This window comes from Lissotriton vulgaris, chromosome 4_1 (genome assembly GCF_964263255.1).
Source record: "Lissotriton vulgaris chromosome 4_1, aLisVul1.2, whole genome shotgun sequence".
In the NCBI taxonomy this organism is placed as follows: Eukaryota; Metazoa; Chordata; class Amphibia; order Caudata; family Salamandridae; genus Lissotriton; species Lissotriton vulgaris.
In genome coordinates this window covers 835,562,292-835,583,840 of record NC_141691.1, presented here as the reverse complement: position 1 = coordinate 835,583,840, position 21,549 = coordinate 835,562,292, and the positions used below count along the sequence as shown (strand labels likewise).

The following is a 21,549-nucleotide window of genomic DNA, read 5'->3' as shown; positions in this document are numbered from 1 at the left end:
CCTGCTGCAATTAATCTCGGGGAGCTGGTTAATGTGACAGAGGCATCAGCATCGGCCATGGGCTCCCAAAACCAACCTCCAATAGTGACCTATGGGGGAAACGTCCTATAAAATAAAAGGCCAGTCTCACCCTGCTTCTTGCCCACACCCACACACACAACCCACCCAATCACCTGTAAGCGCTGCATTTTATTTTCATTAGGTACTGTCAATATATTCAACAGCTGAATACCTACTTAACACAGTTTCTCATCAAATCAGGCCTATCATTGCCAGATATTTTGCTATTGCTCTTTGAACTCCACAGAGAGGCCAAGGACTGAATGTGCATGTTGTTTGAACACGTTTATGCCCCTCAGAGACGTTTTAAGGCATAGGCAAAGTGAGCCAACAAAACGTGGGAGCAACAGAGGGAATATAACCAGGTCGCCCTCCACTCACAGAATCCATACACAAATGACCTGGTTACAGAGAACATTATGACTCTTTGTGGCTTGTATCAAGCGGGTATCATGTACTCCTAGGTAGGACTATGCTCATTTGTCCGGTCGTGCCCACCTCAAAGTGTTCTTTTAAAAGATTTTTGTTTGTCAACCATCCCCAGTTGATCTCACATCCACCAAAGTAAAAGTGTGAGAAAAGTCAGAAAGTGCCTCATGTAAGCACCATCCGTGGAGCTACTGGTTGGTACTCACCAGTTTGATCATCTGTCATCATTGGCAACTTTCATGACAGAAAAAGAAAGAAGAAGAAGAAGTGGAAGTTTTAACCAAATCTCAAGTTTATCTGAAAATAATGTGTAGATGATACAGTCATCCATCAACCGTCTAGACCCCGTAATGTGCAAAAGAAGAAAGATACATTTCTAAATTAAAATGAGTTGTGGACCACTATTCCATACATTCTTTCTTTTTGACAGTGTCCACACTCGGATTAAAAGAAACAGCATGTTTAGACCATTTTATTTGGAAGGCCCGACATGTTTCATTGCCTTACACAATTTGTGCCAATTCCATCAGGGCACAGGGACACATCTCCACCTCACTGATGCTTCTCAAAAATCTGTAATGGTCAACAAACCCAATAAAAGAGAGAAAGGACCAGATACAAAATATATTATTGTTCTGTGTCAACATTTTCATGCTTCTCTGACTGCACTGCGAGACTAAATGGCAAATCTGCCCCTCAGTTTTTAAATTACTGACCCGTCAGGATCAATCTCACTTAAAGACGTGATGAACTGCACCGGGTGGGCACTTCTGAGATCGCCTCCACTACTTCTTGTAACCCAGCATCTTTGATAACATTTCCAAGACTGACAGGTGACAGCGTTTTTCATCTTTAGAAGACAAAATGGCCGCACTAACATTCCAAAATCGTAACAACCGATGTAAAATGGTACCAGTTCGACTCACCTCTGCTGTTAACTCTTCCTTCAGCCTATTCTGAGCGCGTGCCGTTCGGTGCCCCGCTTACCAATGTTGCCTCACTGCAGAAAAAAGAAAGGAAATATACTGTGATCAATCAATGCGACAGGACTTTCGAGGTGTCATCAGAACGCGGGCACCCACCCAACACCCTTTCACTTCTCTGTCACAGGAGGAGAAAATGAAACCAGGCCGTGACTAAACACGGTACTTGCGGCCTGTGCTCCGGCTGAGGGGGGTAATACTTCAAAACGAAAAATGTGTCAACGTGGTTCCTCGCCTAGGTGATAATTTGCTTGTAGTAAACAAATTGTTGTAACTGCGGCATATGATATCGTTAAACGTGTTTTACTGAGTATAACAATCGGAGAATGTTTAAAAGTGTTAATATGCAAGGACTAGTGCTTCCTTCTTCTGTCCCCAGCTTCAATGCACTGCTCTGGTCATGACCTCAACGTCAAAGCAATTTGTTCATGTTAATATAATCCACCACAAAGAAACTGTGGCAGAAGCATGGAACCAACCTTCTTATTACCCCAAAACCAATCGCATTTGCCAATAATAATCAGTGCTTGGAAGGGAAAAACAGAAGTGCAGGTACCCTGTACCATACATAGTACCTGCTCGTTTCTGAGAAGTGTCGGTACTCTCAAATTAAAAGCATTACGTCATTCTTGAGAAGTGCAGGTACTCTCCCTCTCAAAATAAAAAAGTGCCGGTACTCAGTACCGGACAGCACGGTCGGATAAGGAACACGGGCACTCAGGAAATGTCCAAAGGGCTGGGAGCAGAGTTCTAGCTGTGGGCTGTTCGGGCAGCCTGGGGTCTGTCTGTGCTGTCAGGATGCCCCAGCGGCCCAGTGGGTGCCTGAGTGGCCTTTTTAGAGGCAGGTGAGTGTTGGTGTCACTGCCTTTCTCACACGGGGCTGGCCCATTAATGTATGCTGATTGAGCGGGGGCATGGGGCCTGAGCAGAAGTGGTCTCACTTACAGTGTGGCTCAGCAGTGCCGTGTGAACTAATCTGTGCAAATTTTTTTTTAAATCTAAGTGAAGTTAATAAAACATCCCCCCCCCCCCCCCTCCTTTCATAAAACTTTGCTGAAGAAGTGTTTTGCAGAAAGGCAATATGGAAAAATGGGCCACTGTTTTTTCGGTGTGCCTGGTCCATTTTTTATCCCAATCCAATCCTGCCAGTCAGTACCTGCCCATTTAAAGCACTGCTACTAATCAATAACCATTAGATTAATCACTAACCTTGGATTCGGGAGTGGCGTGCACTAAAGGCAAAGCACTTCAATGCCTTCTTGGGGGCAATGAGCCCTACATAAATCTGATTACAATATAATTCAATATATGTCTAGTTCTGCCTACTCGCCTTTCACGTGGACTTCCCTCCCATAAGCTCAGACGCAACAGCAGCGCGAGCGCAGCCCGCGTGACCTGATTTAAAACGAAATGCCCCAGCTCTGCACGCCACGCTCTAGGGGTCTCATTTATGAGAAGTGACGCATCGCTGCGTGAAAGCAGCAATGCGTCACTTCTCAGTGCGCCCTCCTTGTGACATGAGTGATACGTCATATTTATAATATGACGCATTATGTCGCAAAGAGTTACAGATATGTCAGTATTTCTGACGTATCTGTATGGCGCAAAAGTGACGCATTGCTGGAGTGTGTCACAAAAGTGACGCAACTCCAGCAATGTGTCCTTTCACGTGGGGCAGGCCCTATGTGAAAGGGCCTGTGTTAGTCTTACGCCTGCTGTGAGGCAGGCATAAGATATTGACGCATTTGCGTCCTAGAAGTGACGCAGTGAAAACTCATAGATTTCACTGCATCACTTCTACGACCCTTTCTTGCGTCAATACGCCCCCCCTTGCATACATTATACCTGGCGCAGGTATATTGTGGGGCAAGGGTTTACAAAGTGACGCATCTACCTAGATGCGTCACTTTGTAAATATGGCCCAACAAGGCGCATTTTTTACGCCACTGGTGTGTCACAAAAAGTGACGCAACGGCGGCGTAAAAGTGACGCACAGCCTCATAAATGAGGCCCCAGAGGCGCGCGATGCACGCAAGAGCGCATTCACCGAAATGTACGCGCCGTGCGTGAATGCGGAAGTTGGCTGGAACTGAACCTGTGGTTGTCTTCACCCCTGCCCTACGACTACAATAATACAAATAAAGCTAATGGAAATAAACATGTCTCCTTGATTGCGTCATGTCTCCTGCCCCTCTCCAGCAGCACCCCCTGCTGTTTTCAGTGTCTCTCATCAAGAAATGAAATACAGAGAAGTTGGCAGTCATTACTAACAAACAGTGCTTTAAATGGGCCGGTACTGTCAGGTACGGAGTACCGGCACTTTTTAATTTGGAGAGGGAGAGTACCGGCACTTCTCAAGAGAGACGTAAACATTTCATTGGGGAGTACCGGCACTTCTCAGGAAAAAGCAGGTACTCTGGCTCAGAGTACCCGCACTTCTATTTTTTTTATTTCAAGCAGTGCTAACAAAGTATACAGACTGCTGAGATTGGCGCTGTCAATCAGGGCCTTAGCGTCAGATTTACAAGCCCCTTGCGCCTCTTTTGCGCCGCTGTTGCGTCACTTTTGTGACGCAGCGGCGGCGCAAATCGCATTCGAGCGCCTCATCCCCTTCGTGCGTCGGCCATGTTCCCTTTTGTAGATTATCCGCACCAGACACGGCGACGCAGCCGGTTAGTTAACATTAAAAGTGCATAGATGCAAAGCTACGGCTTACCATGGGGCTGAAGCGTGGTGAACAACCTAGCTGGTTCATTGCTTAATGCTAGCTCAAAACCTGGCGGGAAAATACGAGTCCTTTCCATTGAATACTGATAAATGCAATTATTTGCAGCGCATAGAAGCCACAGTGTGCTATTTAGTGCTATGTAAAGTACATTATTATCAGCTGTAGGATAGGATTATCAAATCCAAAAGATCCACGGGTCACAATTTTGAGGCCACAATATTATGGGACACGATATCAAAAGGTACGCTTGTATGCATTGGCTATACCTAACTCCACACACACGTATTTTGGTGATATGTATGTTTCCAACGTACGTAGATGTGGTGTTGAGAATGTTTGATGTCTCTTTTTTGTTGCTCTTAATACTGCGGACCCAATGTTGAGACCTATTGTTGTTTTGGATACGATATTCCCTTCTACAGTCTTGACATTAAAAACATGCTTGAGAGGTAAAAGTAGAGGCAGGAGAGCGTCAGATTACTCGCTTGTTAAATTTTACATTTCACCATTGTGTTTGCATTTCCTCTAATTTTTGGGAATGCCTAACATCTCCTGTGTCAAATGGGCTAAATGTTTGTTTCCAAATATTCTAAAGTGTATCCCTCCCTCCTTGACCCTCAGGGTCTTCCTCCGCACGGTGTTCGTGAGCTTGAAAGAAGGTCGACCCCCTAAGGCTTTGTGAAACAGCCTGCAGGCCACCTGCATTGCACATCCAATTGTTTATTCTGTATCACGTGATTTGTTTGGGTCGATACTAATGGACTACAACTCTGAATTTTCAAGAGCGTTGAAGCAAAATGTATCATAGCCGGTTTCTGAATAAGAGAGTTCAAAATGCCACTTCTTATTAGAGCGGATGTGGTAACGGCCAAACTTTGGAACTGAAGAACCGGGTTCGAGTTTCGGCGTCTGCTCAGCATCCTGTGATTCTGGGCAGTGTGCCTGCAAAAAATATGAATGCGTCCTTGCGTAATGTAATTGGAGCTCGTGTAAAGCGCTCTAATACCTCCCGATCGAGTTCGCGCTATATAAAACTAAAAAACAAGTCCACGTGATATGAATTCAAACTACGCTCTTGACTTTGGCAAACGGAATATATGATTATACCACGATTTCAGTTACCACGCATGGCTTTACCACGCGAATTTTACCTCGCAAGTGGCTTTACCGCGCTGGTATTTACAACCTAGCATTTTACTACGCGTTGCAACGTCTTACCTTCACGTCTTTCTCCACGAGCCCTTACTTCCATCCTCCTTTGAAACAAGCGTCAAAACACGTATACCAAAATAAAAAAAGGACTGCTTTTTTGACGTACACGGCACGTCTTTGGGGGAGGCTCTTTCCTCTTTCTTTTAAATTTATGTTCGTTTTTGTGTTAAAGTAACCTGCTTGTTATTTTTTGGGGGGGAGACCCCCCCCAGCCCCCCTCCGAGCCCCCCCCCTCCCTCTGCCCCCCCATGCCCACGCAGATCGACTTGAAGGAATACCACGTCTCCCCCCTAGCCCGTGGTAAAGACGTCGTGGAAGGTACCCTGCGCGAAGGCACCCTGCGTGGTAAGTGTCACGTGGTAAACGTGAGTAGTGGTAATGCCTTCGTGGTAAATGATGTTTCCCGGCAAACGGAATGCTACAGTGTGCAACATTAATAGTAACTATGTGGACCAATAATCTTCGTTAGTATCGGATTGTGCCGGGGACATTTAAACAGTAGTTTGATGACAGTCTGCCCACTTTATGTCTATAAGCAAGGAATCAGAAGAAGTGAAAACATCTGCTTGTCATCACCCAGAAGTGCTTTTGCAATCAGCCCTCTAAATTTTTCTTGCTTACCTTTCCTTGCTTATAGACATAAAGTGGGCAGACTGTCATCAAACTACTGTTTAAATGTCCCCGGCACAATCCGATACTAACGAAGATTATTGGTCCACATAGTTACTATTAATGTTGCACACTGTAGCATTCCGTTTGCCGGGAAACATCATTTACCACGAAGGCATTACCACTACTCACGTTTACCACGTGACACTTACCACGCAGGGTGCCTTCGCGCAGGGTACCTTCCACGACGTCTTTACCACGGGCTAGGGGGGAGACGTGGTATTCCTTCAAGTCGATCTGCGTGGGCATGGGGGGGCAGAGGGAGGGGGGGGGGGCTCGGAGGGGGGCTGGGGGGGGTCTCCCCCCCAAAAAATAACAAGCAGGTTACTTTAACACAAAAACGAACATAAATTTAAAAGAAAGAGGAAAGAGCCTCCCCCAAAGACGTGCCGTGTACGTCAAAAAAGCAGTCCTTTTTTTATTTTGGTATACGTGTTTTGACGCTTGTTTCAAAGGAGGATGGAAGTAAGGGCTCGTGGAGAAAGACGTGAAGGTAAGACGTTGCAACGCGTAGTAAAATGCTAGGTTGTAAATACCAGCGCGGTAAAGCCACTTGCGAGGTAAAATTCGCGTGGTAACTGAAATCGTGGTATAATCATATATTCCGTTTGCCAAAGTCAAGAGCGTAGTTTGAATTCATATCACGTGGACTTGTTTTTTAGTTTTATATAGCGCGAACTCGATCGGGAGGTATTAGAGCGCTTTACACGAGCTCCAATTACATTACGCAAGGACGCATTCATATTTTTTGCAGGCACACTGCCCAGAATCACAGGATGCTGAGCAGACGCCGAAACTCGAACCCGGTTCTTCAGTTCCAAAGTTTGGCCGTTACCACATCCGCTCTAATAAGAAGTGGCATTTTGAACTCTCTTATTCAGAAACCGGCTATGATACATTTTGCTTCAACGCTCTTGAAAATTCAGAGTTGTAGTCCATTAGTATCGACCCAAACAAATCACGTGATACAGAATAAACAATTGGATGTGCAATGCAGGTGGCCTGCAGGCTGTTTCACAAAGCCTTAGGGGGTCGACCTTCTTTCAAGCTCACGAACACCGTGCGGAGGAAGACCCTGAGGGTCAAGGAGGGAGGGATACACTTTAGAATATTTGGAAACAAACATTTAGCCCATTTGACACAGGAGATGTTAGGCATTCCCAAAAATTAGAGGAAATGCAAACACAATGGTGAAATGTAAAATTTAACAAGCGAGTAATCTGACGCTCTCCTGCCTCTACTTTTACCTCTCAAGCATGTTTTTAATGTCAAGACTGTAGAAGGGAATATCGTATCCAAAACAACAATAGGTCTCAACATTGGGTCCGCAGTATTAAGAGCAACAAAAAAGAGACATCAAACATTCTCAACACCACATCTACGTACGTTGGAAACATACATATCACCAAAATACGTGTGTGTGGAGTTAGGTATAGCCAATGCATACAAGCGTACCTTTTGATATCGTGTCCCATAATATTGTGGCCTCAAAATTGTGACCCGTGGATCTTTTGGATTTGATAATCCTATCCTACAGCTGATAATAATGTACTTTACATAGCACTAAATAGCACACTGTGGCTTCTATGCGCTGCAAATAATTGCATTTATCAGTATTCAATGGAAAGGACTCGTATTTTCCTGCCAGGTTTTGAGCTAGCATTAAGCAATGAACCAGCTAGGTTGTTCGCCACGCTTCAGCTCCATGGTAAGTCCTAGCTTTGCATCTATGCACTTTTAATGTTAACTAACCGGCTGCGTCGCCGTGTCTGGGGCAGATAATCTACAAAAGGGAACATGGCCGACGCACGAAAGGGATGAGGCGCTCGAATGCGATTTGTGCAGGCTCTTAGATGTGGCGTGCATTGAAAGCCAGGGAAGGGACTGCGCCGTCCTCCCCCGCCAGCCTTTCACCTTGCCTAATGGGAGCTTTTTTTTTTTTTTACTATGTAATTTTCTAATGCTGCAGAGTGTATATTTAGAATTCAGGATTATGTCATCCGCCATCCTGCGCGCGCTGCCGCCTGAAAGAACTGCATTGGCAGAACTTTACACCACAGCACATCCCCAGTCAGGTCGTTAATGACAGCGCGCAGCACAATCCGATCAAGTATGCGTGGCTCGCGTCCAAATGCAGTACAACGTGGATCCCGAGACGTCCCAGTTGTACGGCTGCAGGAGTAGAGAACACGTGCGGCGGCAAAATGGGTCAGTGTGTGCTGGCGGGGCGTGCAGAGAACAGGCGCGAGCTGCGCAGCCTGCTCGAGCGTAAGGCAACATGGCGGGCTGCATTCACAAATACACAGACCCTTCATTTAATAGTTTTCTTTGCTTTCATCTTTTTTTTTAACCTTTCAAATGCTAATCACTCTCGCCAAGTGTTAAACAGGCTCACTCGCGGTAAAAAAAAGCTGGTTCGGTTGAATTAAACTCAGCCACAGGTAATGACTGGCCTATTGGTTTTTGCCCACTGTGTCGCTCCAGACCGAGACCAACCGTATGCAAATCAGACTTAGTCCTGCTCCAATAGGAATAGACCAGACTGAATTGTAAGCCCATGGTCTCTGTAGATGGGAACCTGCAACCCCGGACCAGGTTCTGTCTACTTGGGCCTCATCATTGAAGTGACGGTTGAGCCCTGAGGTTCAATGAGCATGGACCCGCGCCTGGACATGCCCGCCTCGCTTCGAAAGAGTCTCACTTGTGAAATAAAAACACACGTTGGGGTCTTACGCGTTTCTCTCAGTGTTTCTCTCACTACTCTACCCCATACAACCACCCACCCCATATAGCAATGCTTCTGAGCCCTCCAGTCACAGTAGCCTTTTCTGCTCACCCAGTAATGTCAGCCCAATAGGGCGTGTGTGTTGCCACCACCCTTTACCTCCGGCATGTGGCCGTCTCAATGCTGCGGCCCTAACATGGGGCCATCCTGTCTTTTTTGTTAACCTTCTCTCACGGGAGTGCCTGTCACAGTAGTCCATCGCCAGTATGGACTCCAGGAAGTATGCTGGACGGCAACAAAGGTGAGGAGGGAGGAGGCGGGAGACACATTAGGATATGGTTTCAAGGATGAAAAATAAAACTCCTAATGGTCTCACAATCTCAGACCATGAAAACATACCTGGAGGAGCGTAGTTCATACCAAGAGAAGCCATGCGAGGCGAGGAGGGTCTGGCGGGGCCAGATAAAGAACCAGGCTTGGAGATTGTACTCACTGTCCTATTTTAAGTTTTCTTTTTTCACTTAGCTGGAAGGTCAGGGCTGTGCCCTTCCCTTAATTTGGAAAATCCTGATTTTTAGGTTGTTGGCCCTAGGTCAGAGGGGAATATGCTGGGCTGTGGCTGAGGGATCTTGTGAGTCCCAGCTACGCAGGCTCCATGTATAACCACCCATGGAACGCCAGAATATGGATGCAATTGCCAGTGCCCCAAACATGTTCAGGGCCTGTGGGTACCAAAGGAGCTCATGTGAAGAACATCTGGAAGAGAGTGCCACTCTACTAGTGGGGTGGGCGCTGGGCTGAGTAGTAACTCTGCATGGGGAATGGGCCAAGCACATTATTGAAGGTGGTATCAATGCTACTCCCACATACATTCTTCTCTGAGTAATCCCAGTACCATAAGTTGTTTTTCTAACCACATCATCTTCCCTTATATGACTGCCTCTAATGAGTCTTCCTGTGGAAGTGCACCTTTCGTGGTGGGGTGCTCCCACCCTTGCGTAATAGGGCATCTCGGTCTTTTGTGGCAAGCACAGTGCTTTACTGAGTATCTAAAGACGGGGAACAGACATTTAGATGGATAGATATGGAGCGAAGTGGCTAGACAGGCACAACGCTAGACATGTAAATAGAATTATAGTGTGATGTATTGATATGTTGTGCTTTGTTCCCCGGCCTCTGTGACTGGTTACTCTCTCCTCTCCTGTGATTGGCTAGTGTGCTGTGACTCAATGAGCTGGCTGCTGGTTGCTGGGCAGGACACAGTGGCTCGTGTTGCTGTGTGGAAGAAGCAAACTCGGAGGCGGAAGCACTCATTTCTATACAGCACTCTCACGTGTCTGTTTCAGAGAGCACAAACACTAGCTCGTGATCCCGGACATGAAACACACAGGCGGGATTCACAGGAGCTCATATACAAGGTGGGTTCTGTTTACAGAATTCTCAAATGCGTTCATCAAAATGTTCAGTTTTAATATATGAATTAACATGTGCCTTTTACCTGCGATCTTCAGGTTTTACAGAAACATGCCATCAATAAAAGCAGTGGGGACAGCAAGGCCCCACAGGAGCATCAGCCAGGACCATAAAAGGGACAGCACTACCTGAGCAATTAAAAATGGCCTCCCTTGTTGCAATGTGCTTATGTGTCTTTGTTATTTGTGTGCAGTTCTACATATAGATGAATCCCTCGGGATAGTTTTTACAGCAGACAGCGCTAGACAAAATGAATATAAAATAAGCATTGGCAAAGCCTTTAAGTGTGTCCTTCACAGGCTGGTATGATACATTTTTTTTATAGTAAGCCTATGCCTCAGAAATATAAGGAAATGAAATAAAACGTGTACAGCCTAAACATGGAAGCCGTATGGTTGCAATAAAAATGTTATTTAAACGCAACAAAACACTGTAAATAGTTTCAATAAGACAACACGAGTGCTTTCTAGCAGATAGGTATACGTTGAAAGGTATGGAAACCTTTAATACATCATAGGAAAATAAGACTCTTACTGGCACAAAGAAAAGGTACAATTGTTTTTTAATTACTGTAGCCTGAAGACATAGTATGAATGCATAAGGATAACTAAAAAATAAAAAGGATAAATAATGGAATGATAAAAGCATAAGTAAAGTAAAGTTTTGGTCCGCCAGCCCTGGCATTGAAGTGCGCATCTTTTTAAACCTATCAGGCAAAATACCATCATTCACAGTGCAGGACAGTCAATGGCAGAAGCGGGCTGATCCTCTCCCCCATGGTGTGAGCTCTAGTGTGCGGAAGAAACATGTTAATGACATTAGAGTACACCAATGGATAAAGAAGGGTAACCCCAATGCCTCTATTTATACATTTTTTTGCATTTGTGATTTATTTGTTTTCTTGCGAGACCTAAAAATGTATACATTCCAGCATTATAAAGATGAATAGGGTGGAGTTTTGGATACATGGTTCAACTTCATATTTCAAGCATATACTGCAAAAGAAGTAGAAAAAAACATTCCTCCGCCTAAACGTGGCAGCCAATGCCTGCAATACAAATTTGAAATAAAAAAATAAAAAAATATCTCGTACAACTTTAATAGAATACTAAGGGTGCTTCCCAAAAGGAAGGCGTACTTAGAATAGGTACAGAAACTCTTGTTTGTTTTAAAACACATCACAGGAGAATATGATTCATATTGGTGGAACGACGAGGATGATAAAAATGGAAAAGTATGAAGACCAGAATTTTTTTTTTTTTAAAGAATAGACCCACCAATATGGTATAAAAGTGCACTTTTATTTAGACACTTTTGCACACGTGACACGTGATCAGGGGACATGCAGTCACTAAGTATGCAAGTGAGTCAATGACTGAAGCGGGCTGACCCGTTGCAGCATCATGACGTATACTGTGCTGGGAGCAACCAAAATGTGAATAACTGTTCAACAGACCAATGGATTAAGAGGGTTAACTCAAAGCCCATCATTGAGAGAGAGAGAGAGAGAGACACAGAGAGAGAGAGACACAGAGAGAGAGAGAGAGAGAGAGAGAGAGAGAGAGAGAGAGAGAGAGAGAGAGAGAGAGAGTGTGTGTGTGGGTGTGTGTGTGTGTGTGTATATATATATATATATATATATATTATATATATATATATATATATATATATAAATATATATATATATATATATTTATATACACAACTTTTAATTGGCATGAAGCAGGCAAAAACACAAAATTTAACTTGATGCCACACCAAGAAATGTAGATACCACAACAGGGTGGGAGGTTGGCATGACACAGTCTATTACAGAGGGCAAATGGGCACCTTTTCCCTTTGCCACACCTCATGTTGTACACTTCTCTGCGTAAACACCGACCGTCTGTCTGCAACTTGAATAGAAAGAATCACGGGGGCTTTCAAACCCGAAAATGCAATTTTTTTGTATCCGCTCTGCAAGGTACCGGTTTGTTTTGGATCACCCCGGACATTCCTTATCTGTCATTCATTCCTCCCCGCTCGGGGATTCCCGCGCTGAAGACGTCACTACTAGACGTCGCACCCACGGACACGCCTGGGCTTGTCCCGGCACCAGGGCTTGAAAAACATATTGCCACGGCCTAGGCTAGGCTTACTCTAAACCCGTTTCTTCATTTTTAAATTCAGTAACTCGGACGCGGCTCTTTCTGTGTTCCAGTTCTGTAACTGGTGCGAACAGCTCAACCGGGTCAACATTTATACAAGCACAAAACAGCACCCGCTTCCAATGTTAGAACCATATCCTATATCTGCATATGTCCCTAGTGGCTCCATGTCATGTATGACGCACTTCTCGAATTCCTGGGTTTCTGCACTTCGCACCCAGGCAATTTGAGCAACGCCATTAAAGCAATTTAAAAGGCTATTGTATGTAATGCACACGCAGACAGAGCCAATAGTTTTAGCTTTTGAAAAGTGAACAATTGTTTTATTTACCTTCGCTAAGGCAGCGTGTGCAAAAGCGATCACAAACATCCCTCACAGATCAGTTACAATACTGACAGCACTATCGACTGAGGGAAAACGTGCACCTCACAGGGATCATTTACAATACTGATAGCATCTCAAAACCCTCAGTACGAAGAGCAGACACCTCTGGTGGCAGGAGACGTACTCAAAGAACAGATACAGCACTGGTAGGGAAAGTGCAAGCTTCCTTCACACACAACTCAGTTACAGTGCTCACAACCGTGGTACACATATCCTCTCACACAAAACAGATATGGAAGGAGTGCACACTTTTATTGCACTGTGAACATTTACAAGAAATACAGCAGTGTTTCAAGTACCCTCACACAACGAACAGAAACAGCACTGGTGGCAGGAGTGCACGTTTTCCTCACACAGAGACAGTTTACAACCATGTCCCCTCTTGTGCAAGTACCATCACGCAAGGAACAGATACAGCACTGGTATGAAAAGTGCACGTTTTTTTCACACACTAATCAGTTACAGTGTTGACAGCAGCGACACACATATTCTCTCACACAAAACAGACAGAGAACTGGAATGAGTGCAGACTTCCATAGCACAGCGAACATTAACAAGAATGACAGTAGTTTCAAGTACCTTCGCACAAAGAACAGACACAGCACTGGTGGCAGGAGAGCCAGTTTTCCACACACATAGATGGCTTACCACATTGGTACAAGCATACCCTCATACAAAGAACAGACACTACTGGTGGGAGGAGTGCAAGCTTCGCTCGCACATAAATATTTTACCACAGTGACCACACTGGCACAAGTATACCCTCACACAAAGAACAGATACAGCACTGGTGGCAAAGTGTAAGCTTCCCTCGCACATATATGTTTTACCACACTGACGATACTGGTACAAGTATACCCTCATACAAAGAACAGACACAGCACTGGTGACAGGAGTGCAAGCTTCGCTCGCACATAAATATGTTTCCACAGTGCCCACACTGGCACAAGTATACCCTCACACAAAGAACAGATACAGCACTGGTGGCAAAGTGCAAGCTTCCCTCGCACATATATGTTTTACCACACTGACGATACTGGTATAAGTATCCCCTCACGCAAAGAACCGGCAATGCATTGGTGGCAAAGTGCAAGCTTCCCTCGCACATAGATGATTTGCCACACTGACAATACTGGTACAAGTATACCCTCACAGACAGCACTGGGAATAGGAGTACAAGCTTCCCTCACACATAGATATATTACCACACTGGTACAAGTATACCCTCATACAAAGAACAGACACAGCACTGGGAATAGGAATACAAGCTTCCCTCACACATAGATATTTCACCACACTGACCACACTGGTACAAGTACCCTCATACAATGAACAGACATAGCACTGATGGGTGGCAGGAGTGCAAGCTTCCCTCGCACATTGATATTTGATCATTCTGGTACAAGTATACCCTCATACAAAGAACAAACACAGTACTGGTGACAGGAGTGCAATCTTCGCTCGCACATAAATATTTTACCACAGTGACCATACTGGCACAAGATTACCCTCACACAAAGAACAGATACAGCGCTGGTGGCAAAGTGCAAGCTTCCCTCGCACATATGTTTTACCACACTGACCACACTGGTACAAGTATACCGTCACACAAAGACCCTGCAATGCATTGGTGGCAAAGTGCAAGCTTCCCTCGCACATAGATGATTTGCCACACTGTCCGCACTGGTACAAGTATACCCTCATACAAAGAACAGACACAGCACTGAGAGGAGGAGTACAAGCTTCCCTCACACATAGATATATTACCACACTGGTACAAGTACACTCATACAAAGGACACAGCACTGGTGGGTGGCAGGAGTGCAAGCTTCCCTCGTACATAGATATTTTATCATTCTGGTGCAAGTATATTCTCATACAAAGAACAGACACAGCACTGGGAGAAGGAGTGCAAGCTTCCCTCACACATAGATATTTTACCACACTGACCACACTGGTACAAGTACCCTCATACAATGAACAGACATAGCACTGGTGGGTGGCAGGAGTGCAAGCTTCCCTCGCACATAGATATTTTATCATTCTGGTACAAGTACGCACATACAAAGAACAGACACAGCACTGGTGGGTGGCAGGAGTGCAAGCTTCCCTCGCACATAGATATTTTATCATTCTGGTACAAGTACGCACATACAAAGAACAGACACAGCACTGGTGGGTGGCAGGAGTGCAAGCTTCTCTCGTACATAGATATTTTACCACACTGTCCACACTGGTACAAGTACCCTCATACAATGAACAGACATAGCACTGGTGGGTGGCAGGAGTGCAAGCTTCCCTCGCACATAGATATTTTATCATTCTGGTACAAGTACGCACATACAAAGAACAGACACAGCACTGGTGGGTGGCAGGAGTGCAAGCTTCCCTCGCACATAGATATTTTATCATTCTGGTACAAGTACGCACATACAAAGAACAGACACAGCACTGGTGGGTGGCAGGAGTGCAAGCTTCTCTCGTACATAGATATTTTACCACACTGTCCACACTGGTACAAGTACCCTCATACAATGAACAGACATAGCACTGGTGGGTGGCAGGAGTGCAAGCTTCCCTCACACATTGATATTTTATCATTCTGGTACAAGTATATCCTCATACAAAGAACAGACACAGCACTGGGAGTAGGACTCGCAGGACTATCGGCCAGCAGACCCTGGACACAGCCTTTCTTCCAGTGAGACTAGAGCAGTGATACTCAAAGTACGGCCTGCGGGGCGCTTGCGGCCCTCTTGATCTTTACATGTGGCCCCCCTGGTGAACAGCAGCACGGGCTGCTGTTTAGTCGCTGAGCACTAATATTCAGAAATGTTTTTTAAATAAACGGGCATTTATTAACCTGCAAATAAATGTTTGCCTGTTTATTTTTTTTTTTAGACCTCCTTGCACAATCCCTGACCCACCCAGACCTCCTACCGCCACCCTGCCGGCATCAGTGCGGCCCTCGGTCACACCACAGACCATACTTTGTGGCCCCATGACAAATGTTTGCGAGCACGCATGGACTAGAGCATTAATGGGGGTGTGGGGAAGAGAGGGGGGCTTCTGCACAGGTGGAGGTGGTGTGCAGGGCAGAGACCAGATGGATGTGAAGGGGTTGTGGAGTGTAAGTGATTCACAGGAAAATTGGGGCACTCAGGGAAGGTGTTGCACTATGGGAGGCAGCTACCAAGCGACAACATGCGATGCGGGGCCTGGTTTGTAGCTAACGGTGTTTTCAAGTTTTGCTTTCACTTTTACGAGCGTAAGTTTCAAAGATAGAAGTGTAAGTGACCAGTGTGACAAAGCGTGGCGTCATTTTCTTATTCTGAATTTGGCATATCTAAAAGTACTGGTGCATGGCGAAAAATGTTTGAACTGGTTAGTAATCCGATTCACTGCGTGGATTTCTTTGTTTAAATAAACCCATTTTTTGACCACTAAATTAAATGTGAAATATCTGACACTAGCCCTCAAGACTCCTAGGCCCGCGCCAGAGTAACCCATTCAACCTGTGTCCTTGTGTAATCCAATTGCTGCTCATGTAAAGCGCTCCAATACCTTCGGGCCGAGTTCATGCTATTTAAAAACTGCAAAAAAAAAAAAGTTACTTGTAGTCTGAGGCAGCCGGCAGCGGGAGCGGCAGGTAAATGTTTTTTTTTTAAATTATTTGTCCCCGCTCTGCCTCACCACTTTATTTTGGCAGCAGCCGCCACTGGGTTGGAGTACAATCTTACCTCGCACACTGACCAGTTAGAGTGCAGACACAGATCAGTAACAATACTATCTGCAGCTGCACACGTACCCTGACACAAAGAACAGATGCAGCAAGCTTCCCGACACACAGACGACACAAAGAACAGATGCAGCAAGCTTCCCGACACACAGACGACACAAAGAACAGATGCAGCAAGCTTCCCGACACACAGATTAGCAACAGCAGTGCACCTCTGGCTCACACACATCAGCCCTGCAGGATTCTCGCTCAGCAGCGGGGACTGGGAAAACCTAAAGGGTTGAATTAAAAAAAGACAAGACGAATCAACCTCCATTGTGAGGGGAAAATAGGGAGAAACTAGCAGTAGGTTAAAGAAATAGAAAGAAAAGGGTGGCTGTGGGCTGCGACCTAGAATTGATGGCTTCCAGTGGTTTCAAGGGGTGTTGTTTCAATGACAGTGAATTAGCAGGATCACCTTTAGCTCTTCACTACAGGAATCTGCAGCTGGGAGCAAAAAGTAGGTAAAAGGACCCTCTCATCTTGGTCACAGGTCATTCCATTTACTCTTAATTCTGGAACATATTTCACCAGCTCAGGAATCGGATCTTTCTCACTGTTCCCGCTCGCTGTCCCCTCCTAGATTCATTATAGCACATCAGATGTGTCGTGCCAGATGATGCCTGAAGCACATCCTTCTATTAAGAATCCAGGACACATTAATTCAGTGTCTTTGAAATAGAAAAAGGACTTGAATGGGAGCCTCAGCCCATTAACCCTCCCCTCACCAGTTGTGATCAGCCATTAGGGAGCAATCACTGCATCATTGCAATGCAGGAAGAACTTCACGTAAACCACATTTTCTATTAAAATGCAATTTAATGTAGTAATTAGAAAACACATACACTGAACTGTTACTTTAAATACACATTTGAACGGATTAAGTGAATGTGGCAATACATATGTTAATTAAGTTTACGTAGTGGTATATTATAAATTATTAGGTAGCGTGGAAGGTACATGGTATGCGAGTGCCATCTGTGTAATAAGTGGTGCTTTAAAGTAGGATAGTGGTAGGGTGGTGGTTGTGTATGATGTACTTGATAATGTAGGTTGTGGCATAAGAGGCACAGACAAAGCATTCTATATAATTTAGACAAGCAAGGCTTTTAAATCAGTTCAACCCATGGAAATGAAATCAGAGAAAAGTCACAGCTGCACTCTTGCACTGAAAAACACCAAATTATGTCCTCCCGCAACCACTAATCACTACACACTTCTACAACCAACATGTAAATCACACTTGAAGTACTTCACAAATAAACCTAAATACGATTAAATCAATAGGATGCAGGTTGTACAGACTGTACAGGTTAGGGGGTGGGGTAGTTGAGGTAATTGGTATGTGGTATGGGTGAAGTTTGATTAGATAGTAGGTGGCGCTATTCATAGTGTAAGGTGTTAGTGTGCGGTGAAGTAGGTTGCATAAATCACTGCACTCTTGTACCATTCCCCTGTATATTATGAAGAGCGCTCAGTGGCAGTAAAAGGGATGCTAATGATTGTATAAAAAAAACAGCAAAAAATAGTGTGCAGGCAGAGTTGGGTGCAGATGGTCTATGGTGTCAGTAGGTGGCGTCAAGTAGAGTGGTTGTAAGTGCTGTAAGGTGAAGTTGATCTATAGTGTTGTTGGTCGTATACAGGGTGTAGGCTGTAAAGGAGTAGGGAATGGGTGACATAGGTGCGGCATGCCGGTAGTGTAGGGCATAGTTAGTGAGGCTGGTGATTGCGTGGAGTATAACCAGTGGTGCGAGATAGGGATATGGGTGAGGTGCAGGTGTGTGTGTGAGGTGCACTTTGTGGTGTAGCTTGTAGAAATAGGTAGCTGTGGAGATTTGAAGTGGTGGTAGAGGGTGGAGGCAACAGACTGGGTGTACCAGGTGCAGTTGGTGGAGGCAGCGGTGTAGATATTGGGAGCAGCAGATGTTGACTTGGGAAGTATGGGGAAGAAGCAACTTTCATGGGGGGCACACGTGGCCTGGGACTTGAGGGACAATGAGCCCCAGTGGGTGTAGAGAGTTGGATTGGTGATGTAGAAAGCAAGTGCTGCTGTTGGCAGTGAAAGGATTGCTGGGTGTAGGTCGTTTTGCCTATAAAGCAAGGTTTAGCATATTTGTGGCGGTGTAGGTGGTTGGGGTAGGGTGTTGCTGGTGTGTGAATGGACATTTAGCATGTAAGTAGAGGGGTATGATTCAGTTGGCATAAAGAAGGACGGTAATGGGTTCTGAAAGCAGCCCTGGGAAAGATTTTAATACCAGCTATATACTGTACCAAGCAAACAGAGGGAGCCGTTAAAATATAAAACAGATTTCAGAGAAGTACGCACATTCGACAATTTTCTATTCAAAGGAAGCCAAACTATTTATTTCACAACACAGTTTCCTTCACATATTAGCAAAAAAAGCTAGCGGCTTTACAGGCATTTCTAGTAAAACTCATGAAATATTTCAGTACTTCCAGGCCTGGCACATCACCCAAAGGCATTAGTTCCCTGCAATCACGCTTGCCTTGAAAGAAATTGTACACTGCTCCCTCAGGGCTGCATTCATGGAGAGCCAGACATGAAAGCAGCTTGCTGTTATCAAGCTTAGCAGTGATTTCAGAGTATTCTGCATAAGCAGCTCAGCCTTGGTGCTTTGTGGTATATGTGGAGAATGAGGTAGTGTGATCTTTAGGCTGTAGGGCTGTGGTGTACCTTGTAGGAGGCAGTGTATGGCGTAGGTGGTGGCGTATAGTGAGGGTAGTATTAAATGAAGTTTTAGGGTGTAGTGGCGGTTTAGGTGTTATTTGATGGTGGAGCTAGTCGTGTTGAGTTTAGGTGGAGGTAGTATAGGATATATTATGTAGCACAGGCTGTTGGTACTGAACTGTGTAGATCATGGGCATAATTAAATTGGGGCACAGGCGGCGTAGAACATAGATTATCAAGTAAAGTATAATTTTTTAGGAGGTTTGGTTGAAGGAGATAGTGTGGCCGTAGAGGTGGTGTCGTTGTAGAGCATGACTGTTTGGCAGGGGTGGCTCCTCCACTAAGGCAGAGGAGCGTCGCCCCACTGCTTTACATTTAAAGCCGTGCAAAGTATAAATGAAATGATAATAATGGCCGTCCGCTTTTATCATGTTATTTTTACAATAGCAGTTGCACTGCAGTGCATCCCCGCTATTAGGGCGGGGCCGGCCTCCCCTGATGTCGAGGACGGAGGAGGAGTGGTGGCTGCACTTAAAGTGCGCATGAAGGTTTGGCCAGCCGTCACGAGCTGGCCAAACCGTCATGCGCACTGTGCATGTTCTCCACAGGCTGAATCTACAGCCTTAGCGGAGAAAATGCCCAGCCTCCAAGCCCCTGTCTGAGCATCGAACCACGACAATCAGACCAATCACAATGCTGCTTAAGGCAGCGTTGTGGTTGGTCATGAGATTCTGGGAGACTGGGTGCTTATGTCATGCGTGATGTATTTTAGGTGTAGCCTTTGGGGAATAAAATACAAACCAGCAAGTGAAGTTCGGTAAGAGGAGCAATAAAGCACTGCTGTCTGCTCCGGCTCCCACAGTGTACGACTAGTTAGAAGCAACATACACTGGAGGTGTTGATGGTGGTGTGGAAAGTGTATGATATAGGAGGGGGTGTAGGTGAGAAAGATGGGTGCAACTGGTAGAGTGAGGTGGAGGAAATTCAATAGGACATGTAGTGTGCAGGCAGGGTAGGATGTAAGTGGGTGTTGTGGAAATTGTGATGTACAGTGTAGGTGGTGGCATATGCTTAGAGTGTACTGCAAGGAGTGTGGTAAAAGGTGGAAGGTATAGGTAGTGAAGTAGGGTGGGATGTATAGGATGGGTGTTTGTGTAAGTGGTGGTTGTGGAAAAGGGTCCAGGCAGGGTTGACAATGGGGCTTTAGGGTGCAGCTTTGGGTGTAAGATGTGCTGGAGGTTCTAGATGGTGGTGTAGAATGTGAATAATGGTGGAGGGATTTGAAGATGAAATAGGGTTTAGAGTATATGTGGTGTGGGTGAAGGGTGATGTTGTTGTGTACATGTAAGTTGATGTTCACCTGTGGGGTGTAGGCAGTTGTGTGGGTGTAGAGTGTGATTGTAGGGCACAGGTGATCGTGTGAGGGTAGATGCGATGTGGGTGTCATGTACGGTGGTGGGGTGGATGTAGGGTTTAAGTAGAAGTGCAGGCACAATCCCAACCCTGGCCCTAATATCCCTACTTAAACCCTTGTACTGTGACAACCCTATATGCCCAGTATTAATGGTTTGAAAAATGGATCACAGAAGCAGGCTTACCTCAATTTAAACCATACCATGGCAGCGGTGTTATTTCAGTTTCACTGAAACAGAAACCGTGAAACACACTGCACCTCTCTTATAAAACCAATGCAATAATTTATTCAACATCAAAACTAAGGAGGTTTGACAAAATGCTATTAAAAGCGGAACAGGTAGAGGCAGACTAGCTAATCAAGGCTGGGGTATGGCTCAGGGTATGTATATGGTTCTGATTTGACCCTTGTTCCACGGGGACTGGTGTGCCAAAATACAATCTAGCTGGCATTCCAGGCACTGACCACTTTCTCTTTCTAATGCAGGTGTTGAACCCCAAAAACTGCTCAACTGTGGAGTTTCTAAAATGTAAATTGTTGCTTTTCTGTTTGGGTTCAAAAGAAGCACCAAACTAGAAGGTGATAAATGGAATGATTGCAGTAATCTCAGCCGGGGCGATTGCTCAGGCCAAATTCTTTTTCCTTCTCCATACCATTCCAGACAGAGGCCCCCTTATGCAAATCATTACTGACCCTGCTCCTCATGGGAGTGGTCCATCCTGAACCGCCAGACAAGGCCCCCTTCAGAAGGGAACACAAGCAACCCAAGACCGGTTTCAGCTTATCTGGGCATCATCAGTGGGGTGCTTGAGTTCTAAGGCATAGTGAGCAAGGGGTCCATGCCTAGGAATAGCCGT

General features: G+C 45.3%; 1 protein-coding gene across 4 annotated transcripts in view; it reads right to left on the bottom strand.

The window, feature by feature from the left end:
* The window catches only part of ATXN1 (ataxin 1), a 1,146,771-nt gene that overhangs the window by 791,873 nt on the left and 333,349 nt on the right, over positions 1–21,549 (bottom strand). For all 4 annotated transcript variants that reach the window (XM_086965153.1, XM_086965155.1, XM_086965154.1 and 1 more), the window contains exon 3: positions 1,416–1,489. The gene's annotated coding sequence lies outside the window, so the exon portion shown is untranslated. The remainder of the gene's footprint in view (positions 1–1,415; positions 1,490–21,549) is intronic.